Source organism: Centruroides sculpturatus, unplaced genomic scaffold, assembly GCF_000671375.1.
Source record: "Centruroides sculpturatus isolate CEXI.00-Female unplaced genomic scaffold, Cexi_2.0 scaffold241, whole genome shotgun sequence".
NCBI lineage: Eukaryota > Metazoa > Arthropoda > Arachnida > Scorpiones > Buthidae > Centruroides > Centruroides sculpturatus.
In genome coordinates this window covers 678,506-687,733 of record NW_019384409.1, presented here as the reverse complement: position 1 = coordinate 687,733, position 9,228 = coordinate 678,506, and the positions used below count along the sequence as shown (strand labels likewise).

General features: G+C 26.0%; 2 protein-coding genes across 3 annotated transcripts in view; both read left to right on the top strand.

Moving 5' to 3' along the window:
- Positions 1-9,228, top strand: part of LOC111618980 (FAD synthase-like) — a 16,313-nt gene continuing 7,085 nt past the window's right edge. The window contains exon 1 of one of the 2 annotated variants that reach the window (XM_023360609.1): positions 1-85. The gene's annotated coding sequence lies outside the window, so the exon portion shown is untranslated. Of the gene's footprint in view, positions 86-436; positions 517-9,228 lie in introns of those variants that run through there. The other variant, XM_023360608.1, reaches the window with a different exon arrangement.
- Positions 130-9,228, top strand: part of LOC111618979 (FAD synthase-like) — a 50,116-nt gene continuing 41,017 nt past the window's right edge. The window contains exon 1 of the mRNA XM_023360607.1: positions 130-438. The gene's annotated coding sequence lies outside the window, so the exon portion shown is untranslated. The remainder of the gene's footprint in view (positions 439-9,228) is intronic.

The following is a 9,228-nucleotide window of genomic DNA, read 5'->3' as shown; positions in this document are numbered from 1 at the left end:
AATGAAAAATAATAAAAATTATTTTTTATTTTCAATTAATCATATAAGATCGAAAATATATATACGATAAATCATAAAACTAAAGGTAAGTTTTTAACTTAAAACTTTTTTAAAAACAATTGGAAATAGAGTAGCAGTAAGGCCACTTGATCGCTTTGCTAGTAATCAAGTGGCCTTGATAGCAGACGATCAAAGTTCACTAAACTAATTACGTCATTAATCAATATATGATGATACAGTTTTTTTTTTGGGCTGCGGGCCAGACATAACGTAAACTTGCGGACTAGGAAGTGCAATAAGTTTAGTGGCTTAGTGTGATAACAAATTATAGAATGATTTATATTGTATGATACTTTACTGTTACCTTGAAATTGATATTATTATTTCTTGTATGACGCGAGGCTATCGATTTGAAATTTTATCATAGTGAAATAACAGGTTAGATACCAAACATCTTTTCTCTCTCTGTTTATTTATTTCTATCGCTATTTATGGGAAGTGTGTGTATTTAAAAAGGTATTAAATGTGAAAACTTTTTAAAATAAACTATATTTTCTATGCATTTTATGCTTTAATTTACATTAGGTAGAAGTTACATTTAGGTAATTTATATTTGTGTAAATCAACAAATTAAAAGTAATTTCTACCTCTCTTAAAATGAAGAAGCTTCAGAAATGATTTTATAGTTACATTTTACAAAATATAGGAAAAATTTCTTACATATGTAAAATCTTTATGATTATTTATATATTTCTCTAAATTCCGCTCTAGATTAATTTTCATTTAACTTTATAATAATGGTCAATTATGTGTTCCATCTGTATAGGTTAAAAATAAAAAAACAAGATATGTTTTCAAATATTGAAATTCTCACGTATGAAATTAATGAAATTTTTATTATTTAATTACATGTAAATTACAACCAAATCTCCATTTTTAGCTTAAAAACTCGGCCAAATTAGATACTTTTTTGTCAAAGCAAAATATTGAAAATTTTTAAAAAGAAAAATGTATTATTATTTTATTAGGAAATAAAACTCTTTCAGTATAATTGTTTTTCTTTCAGTACTCTAAATGTTGTCCAACTCTGGTGTTGTCCAACTGAAATTCTTTTACTGGGCCAAAACCAAAAATAAAAAATACAACATGGGATGCACATATTTATTTACAACAAAACATATACAATTATACAGTATTTTGTATATATTTTAATGTGTGACTTGCTTTTCAATTTTTTCACTTAATTTTTTAATATCAACAGGTATTTTTGATGATGTACAATATAATTCGTTTTTTTTTAAATTTTTATCTGTTGATCTATTACAACTTTTACATTTAACAATCTTCAGTTTTGAGAAAAAAGATTCACAAAGATAGGTGATTCCCATTGCAGTGGCAATGTTCATCATGTTTTTTTAGATTAAGGAATTTATCATTACAGACATATTTTGTATAAAATTGAACTTTGTTATTGTCCTCAAACATATATTTCAATTCAGAAGATGACTGGAGATCTATCAAATCTACCTGCAAATTTGTTGGAGCTTGTTCCACAACAATATCAAATGGACATAAGAAAATATTAAATATATTCTCATAAATTTTTAAATATGAAAATCTTTACTGTAAGTAATAGATATGTATTATATCAATGGTGCAGTTTTCTTTATATTCTTTTAGAAAGCCAATTTTTCAAAGAATACAGGAGTAATATATGAAATAAAATGTCATGTAAGAAACCAGCGATATACATTGGCAAAACAGGAAGGCAACTCGGTACCAGAATAAAAGAACATAAAGCAGCAATTAGACTTAATTATAACCAGTCACCATGGACAAATCACTGTAGGGAATTTGGATGCACAATCAACAAAAAAAATGTAAAAATAATCCATAGAGAAAAAGAGAGTTATCTACAAAAATTCAAAGAGTACTTCGCAATTGTTAATAAAAACAAAACCATAAACCTAAATGTTGGAATGGAGGTTGACAACGTGTGGGAGGAGCTAAAGGGAAAGAAAACAAAAAGAAGGGAAAATGGTCTAAAAATGCCTTAGAGGACAACATCAACACTGGGCAGATGTATGTCTAAACATAAAACAGGTTAGTTAACTATTGTGTAAATATATCCAAAATTGTTGTAATTTACCNAACGTGTGGGAGGAGCTAAAGGGAAAGAAAACAAAAAGAAGGGAAAATGGTCTAAAAATGCCTTAGAGGACAACATCAACACTGGGCAGATGTATGTCTAAACATAAAACAGGTTAGTTAACTATTGTGTAAATATATCCAAAATTGTTGTAATTTACCATAATAACAAATGTAATAATCGAATTTACCAATTTATAGAAATGTAAAACTTGAAGAGGGGTGCAAGTTACACAAAAATATTGCACCCAAAATGCATAGTAAATAAGTAAATAAAGAATATGAAGATAAGCTTTTGTCTCTGATTAAATGCGGTCCAGGCAAAACGGCAGTTATTTCTGTGGAATTAACCATAAAGTTTCATCAATTTTTTGAGGAAATATTTTCTTTGAAAAATTGACCTTCTAAAAGAATAAAATGAAAATCTTTCTTGAAATTCTCTTAGTAAATTAGTCATTTCTTGTGCATATTTAGAAAAATGTTTTTGTCACTATTAAATTTATGTAATTTTGAACAATGAATTGTAGTTTTTGATTTTAACTGACTTTCATAAAGTTTGAATTTTGCTATGAATGCTTTCATATTTTGATAACAGTCTGTGATCAATTTGTTTTCACCTTGAAGCTGCTTATTAAGTTCGTTTAATTTCATTGTGATATTTGGAAGGAAATATAAATCCAAAAACCAGTGTCCATCATATAATTTAGGAATATTCTGGTCCATTTCATTCATAAAAATTTAAATTTCTTCTCTCAATTTCCAAAACTTTTTAAGCATTTTTCACGACTTAATTAGCAGAGATAGCTAAAGAGAATAACTTTATTAAAAATGTTTGACATTTATTACATATATATGGCAAATTTAAGGAAAAATAATTTCATTATATCAAAACACCAATTTAAAAATATTTGTTGTTGTAAACATACTGATTAAGTACATATATATACGGTATATACTGTACCTACATATATATTTTATGTGTAATACATTTGAAGATTTGTTAAAAAATATTTAATACTGTTTTAATTTCTAAGTGTACAGTACATGATAAGGTGTTATACATCATATTAATATATGTAACTATATATATATGATATTTCATTATAATAAAAATCTATACAAGATAATTATTGTTTAAAAGGGCCTCACAAAAACATTGATTGGGCTGCAGATTGGACATTGCTGCTCTAAATAAGTTATTTTTATATCATGCCATTATATTTTAAAGATTAACAACAAAATTCAAATTTTATTACATAAATTGTACAAGGTGTAACACATTTTTTACTATAACTGAAGACAATTTGCTTGGGAAAGATTTATAAAGATAAATAAAATTTATAAGATATTTAAAAATTTCTTAAAGTTATATATTATTTTTACAACCTCTAATTTAATTTTCAGTTGATTTTTCTACTATAGGATGTCTTTTGATTTCTATAAATACAAATTAGTTTTTCATTTTAATTTTAAAAAAATGAATTGTGTGTGTAAATATTTCAAGCTATTTTACAATTATGTACAGATTCTATCATAAATTTTTATTAAATAGACAAGTATGAAATCATAGTACTCTTTTATTATATGTGTTTTTTTATTCTGGATTGATTTTTAAAAATTTCATAAAGTCTTTCATATACACAACATAATATGAATTTTTGTCAGTTTTTAATATCAGCTTTAGTAAGGTTTTTTGTTTTTGTTATGGTTTGATATTATGATTTCACAAATTACCAGTTTGTATTTTTCTTTGATTTCATTACAAGAAACAGTTTACTTGATTAACAAAAGAAATTTTCAATTGTTTTTGCTTATCATACTACATTTGTGATAAAAAAATAAATAAAAAGAAACTTTAAACTGCTTATTAAGAAAGTCAGAAATAGGAATTTATTAGGAACATTTGTGATGTACTATTTGGCTGAAAATATTCCTAATAAATTCTTACTTTAGTCTTTTTTAACAAGAAGTTTGAGTATTTTTTAAGTTAAATATGATGCCAAGTTTTATTCATTTCCTAGATTATATTTTTGATAACAGTGACTTTGTGGTAAACTGTAAAATAGAATTTTATATTGCAATTTAATTATGGGATGATATTCACTTTTGGCCATTTTTTTCATGAAATAATTATAATCAAAATATTTTCATAGTGTCCTGAAAATAAAACCATTTGAGAAGAAAGAAATGACAACTAAAAATTATTTATATTTGCAAGCACTTTCTTTCAATTTAATCAAACATCTTTAAACAAATGAACATAGAAAACACTTCAAGAGCCATTGTTCTAATCTGTTAAGTATGGCTTGTAGACCATTGGTGATCCAAGAACATTTTTCAGGTGATCTGCAGATTGACTTAAGCATTTTTGTAAATTGCAATTATATGTTGTTTATCCAGAGGGGGGTTTTTTATGCTAAATATGCCATGTTAGGTTATTGAGTAGGCAAATCGTTTAGGCATATAAGAAAATGATTATTGGATAAAGAAATGGATGAAAACCTGAGTGACCTGCACTTCATATGTGAATCAGTTTAAGTGCTCTATGGACTGTATATGGTGTATAACCATCAAACTGGAACATTACATTCTTTTAACAATAGGAAATAACTGTTGATAGTGACTAAGGAGTGGAACTTTAGATAAAAGCATTTTTTTGGGGAATTTCCTTGTTGAAATTTTATTATTTTTTACAAGTGATGTTGCTAGGATAATAATTGCCATCCTGATACAACAAACAAGAAATGAAACCCATTAAAATATGTAAAAAAGTACAAACATATACAAATGAAACAGGAATATCATGTTTAAAAAAATTGCAAATTAGAAAATTAGCTTAAAAAAGTTGTTTTTTTGTCCAACTCCTGTTACTTTAGGAGATAGAAAAGCATATTTTCTTATATTTTTTGCATATTTTATATTTCACATGTTGTACATCCAGCATAGCCAAGTCTTATTACTATACAGTGGAACCTTGGTTAACAAAGACCCTGGTTAATGACCAAATTGGTTAACAAACTTTTATTTTGCAAAAGTTTTGTCTCGGATAACAGATGAAATTCAGATAATGAATGTAATGATGTTTTTGTGAAATTTTAGTTGCTGTTAGGCATGTGCAAGTTAAGCATTGCTTTTCTGAGTGTTTGTGCTAAACTTTTTTTTTCAGTTTTGTGATTTATATATTTAATCAATATGGCATCAAGAAAGAGAAAAGTGATAGTGGCAATAGAAAACGACAATGTGATATGAATGACAATGCTCTATCATATTTGAGAAAAATTTTGATTAAAAGAGTAAGACAATCAACTTTAGATCAATTTCTTGTTCCTTACCAAAAGAGATCTCGACTCAAAGAATCTCCCGATGAAGTGCTACCCATTATTTTTTTGGAGGGATATTTCCCTTCTAAGCATTAAGCTCTGTACATATCCACTCCTCTGCCACCAACTACAACAAACAAAGGTATTACAGTACAGTGCTATTTTATTAAATATAGTTTACATGTTTATTGCTGTAATGATAGATACTGCATTTTCCTACATTTTCATCAAAGAAAACCCATTTTACAAATAAAATTACAAAAATTTCAGAGGATAGAATGGATAAATTGTATTTGCATTAATTTCTATGGGAAAAATTGCTTTGGTTAATGAACAATATGGTTAATGAACAGAGTCATGAAATGAATTAAGTTCGTTAACTGAGGTTCCATTGTATATAAATCAATTTAAATTTTAATGAGTAATTTATGTATATTGATGTATTGTGTTTTCATTTATTATTAATTTTGAACCATTTGATCTTTGGTTATTTTGATATGAAAAGAAAAATCATTCATCAAAGAATGAGCAAATATTTCTTCTGACATCATCACAATGCCAGGCTGCAAATTTTTATTATCTTTTAATTTAAAAAATGACATGACTTCCAATTCAGAATGGAAGTAACTATATAGTTAATTGGCAGGGTCTCTGGCCCCTAAGCTTGCCATATCTGATCTGAATTTTAGTGGTGTCTTGTCCCTGTAAATCATACTTTTCTTAATATCAATTGGGTGATGCCAGTCATCTAACTCTATTCTCAAGAAAATTTTGAGTTGAAATCATGTGACGTCAGTCTAGACTGGAAGTTCATATATATGTGTAGTTAACTGTAGTTAGAGGAAAATCAAGACCAGATATGGTCTTTGTCTGTCTGATCTTGGTAGGACAGACAAACGGATGGATGATGGTACGAATATATAGGCCTGAAATTTGAAAATTGTAGCCGAAAAATGGATTGAAAATTTGAAGCTGCATTTTAGATCAATTGGTCAATAATAAATAAAATCTATATAAGCTAATTTTAATATTTAACTGCACAAAAAATTAATGCAAAATTATAATAAATTAGTTGTAGCAATAAATTTTAAATAATTTAAGATAAAGACTAAATCATTTAGTAGGAGGTTTGTTCCTTCATTGTGGGACGTTTTTATGATTTTGGTCAATTTAGATATTTTTTGAGGGGGAGCTAGTGAGTTAAACAACTCAATATTGAGAAAAAAACCATTAATAATTCTTAAAATAAAACATAAAACTGTATTTAGTTAGTTGTTCTTTTAAGTGAAATTATTGTGGATCTATATAGTTTAGTAATTACATGTAATTTAATAATAAATAGCAAATAAATGCAAATATGTTATATGGTTATATTTTAATTCCTTTACACATCTTTTTATTGTATTTGAATGGAAATATTAAAAAGCATATTTTATCAGTTTTAGAATATCAAGATGCATATTCTATATGTTTGTATAAATTAAAGTTCCTCTCCTTAGTAATGGCATTATTACACTGAATTGTTCAATGCACCTTCAACAGTGGATGAAGTTAAGGAATGCTGACTAACTTGCTAACTTGACTAATCCAACTTCAACCCAACTGACATGTTGTTAGTGTTCCTTTAACTTCATTTACTCTTAAAACTAGGTTAATTAATTTAGTAGATTAATTACAATGGCTAATTCATATTGGTAATACTAATAATAAAAGCAAATTAAAAATATTTTAAAATTTAATGTAAAAGTGGTAAAAGTTTATAAAATTGATGGAATTTTTACATTAAATTAATGTTTTATTAATTAGCATTATTCTATTTAGAATTGAAGAGTGGATTTATTACAATTAATATATTGTATATTATAACTATAATTTAATGATAATGGTTGACTGCACTGAAAAATATTTAATCTTGACATTTATTAAAAACTAAAAAATGCAATAACTTACTTTTTAATTAATAAAAATTTAAATGAATAAATAATAAAATTCAATACTTAAAATAGTTTAAATTATATAGAAGTAAAATAAGATCTTTATAAAATATAGTGTGCTATTTAACAATTTAAAAATCCTGTACAGAATTACTATCAAGAATATTCAGAAAAAACTCAAAAATTGATAAACTCAAAATTAATAAAATTTTTATAATCTGTATAATAAAAATGAGAATAAATGTAGCATATTAAATATTTAATTATAAGACTATTATGTAATTTCAAATATAGTAGATTCTGCTTATTGTGATCATGGATATTATTATCAATCATCTAAAATCAAAATTAGCATGTCACAAAACATATACAGCAAGTTAAAATACTGCTAAAATTTTGTTTTTTCTAGTTTCTAAAATTTTTCATTATTAATATCATTATCTTCAGGTTTGTTGTTTTTAAACTCTATTTTCATGAATTTCCTTGACATGTAGCTGATAACATGCAATCATTATCAATTTTAACCCATGCTTGAAGCATTAATTGTTTTAATCATTATTTGGTACAATACAGTAGTTTAAATTAGTAATATTTTTTTCTTCAATTATGTGATGGCTGTTATTAATGATGATGATAGAGAAACAGTACTGGATGAATTACATACTAATTAATTTATAATAATAATTATAATTAATAAATCCTTATCCATTTTTTAATTGTTTTAAGATGTTCATTTGGCATTAGAACCATAAAATCAGAATACAATAAAAATAAAAACCATTCAACTATCCAGCATAATTCTTTAATAACATAAAAATGTTTTCAAATGCATTAAGTGTTCATCATCAGTTATTTCTCTAATTCAAAATGGGAAATTCAAAAAATTATGCAAACGAATTTCAAATAAACAGTTATGTAAAAAATTAAAATATCTATCAAGGATCATCCTAATCCATATATAAAATGCTTAATCAGGATTAAGATGATCCTTGATAAATATTTTAATTTTTTACATAACCATTTATTTGAATAATAACAATGTAAATTCGTCTCTGTAATCCAAAACACACGCTTTGGTAGACTTTTCTCACAGCAATTTCTGGTTAGCAAATTTAACTTTTATTACTCATTGAACTACAAATATATTTCGGGTTGGTATAATATACTCCAACCCCTCTTCAGTGCTAGTTCAAATAAACAAAAATGTCAAAACATGACTATGTTATATTACATTAAATGAAACAAACCAAAAAAACATCAAAAACACTTACATTTTTTCATTAAGTACATAACAAAATTTGTTTCTTATTTTGCTATTTTCACAAACTATAGGGTAGGAGGGTAGACCGTTTTACAAACATCAGTTTTTGTTTTAACTTAAATACTATGCATGCCATGTTCATATGTAAAGACAAATAAAGACTGCCATAGTTTAACTTGAAGGAGAGATTAATACTAAGGACGGATGGATTACGTCTGTTCTCCAGATGTCTATTCTGCAAGGTGGGGACATTAACACCTCTATCCCCTGACCAAGTGATCTCTTCCACTGGTTCTCCGAATTTTTCACCATTGCAGATGTGGGGTTAAGGGGAGTGGTACACACAAACATTTTAAAAATTTAAAAATCAAACATTTGTATTTTATATAAAAATTAGAATTTTTCTTTCCATTTTTACAATTTTCAATTACACATGGGTATATAACAGACACAGTAAAAACCAATGACACAGTAACAAAAAATCCATACGTATGTAAAAGCTATTAATACACAAACAACAATATCATTAAACCAGTATTATGGAAATTTACTATTACCAAAAAAA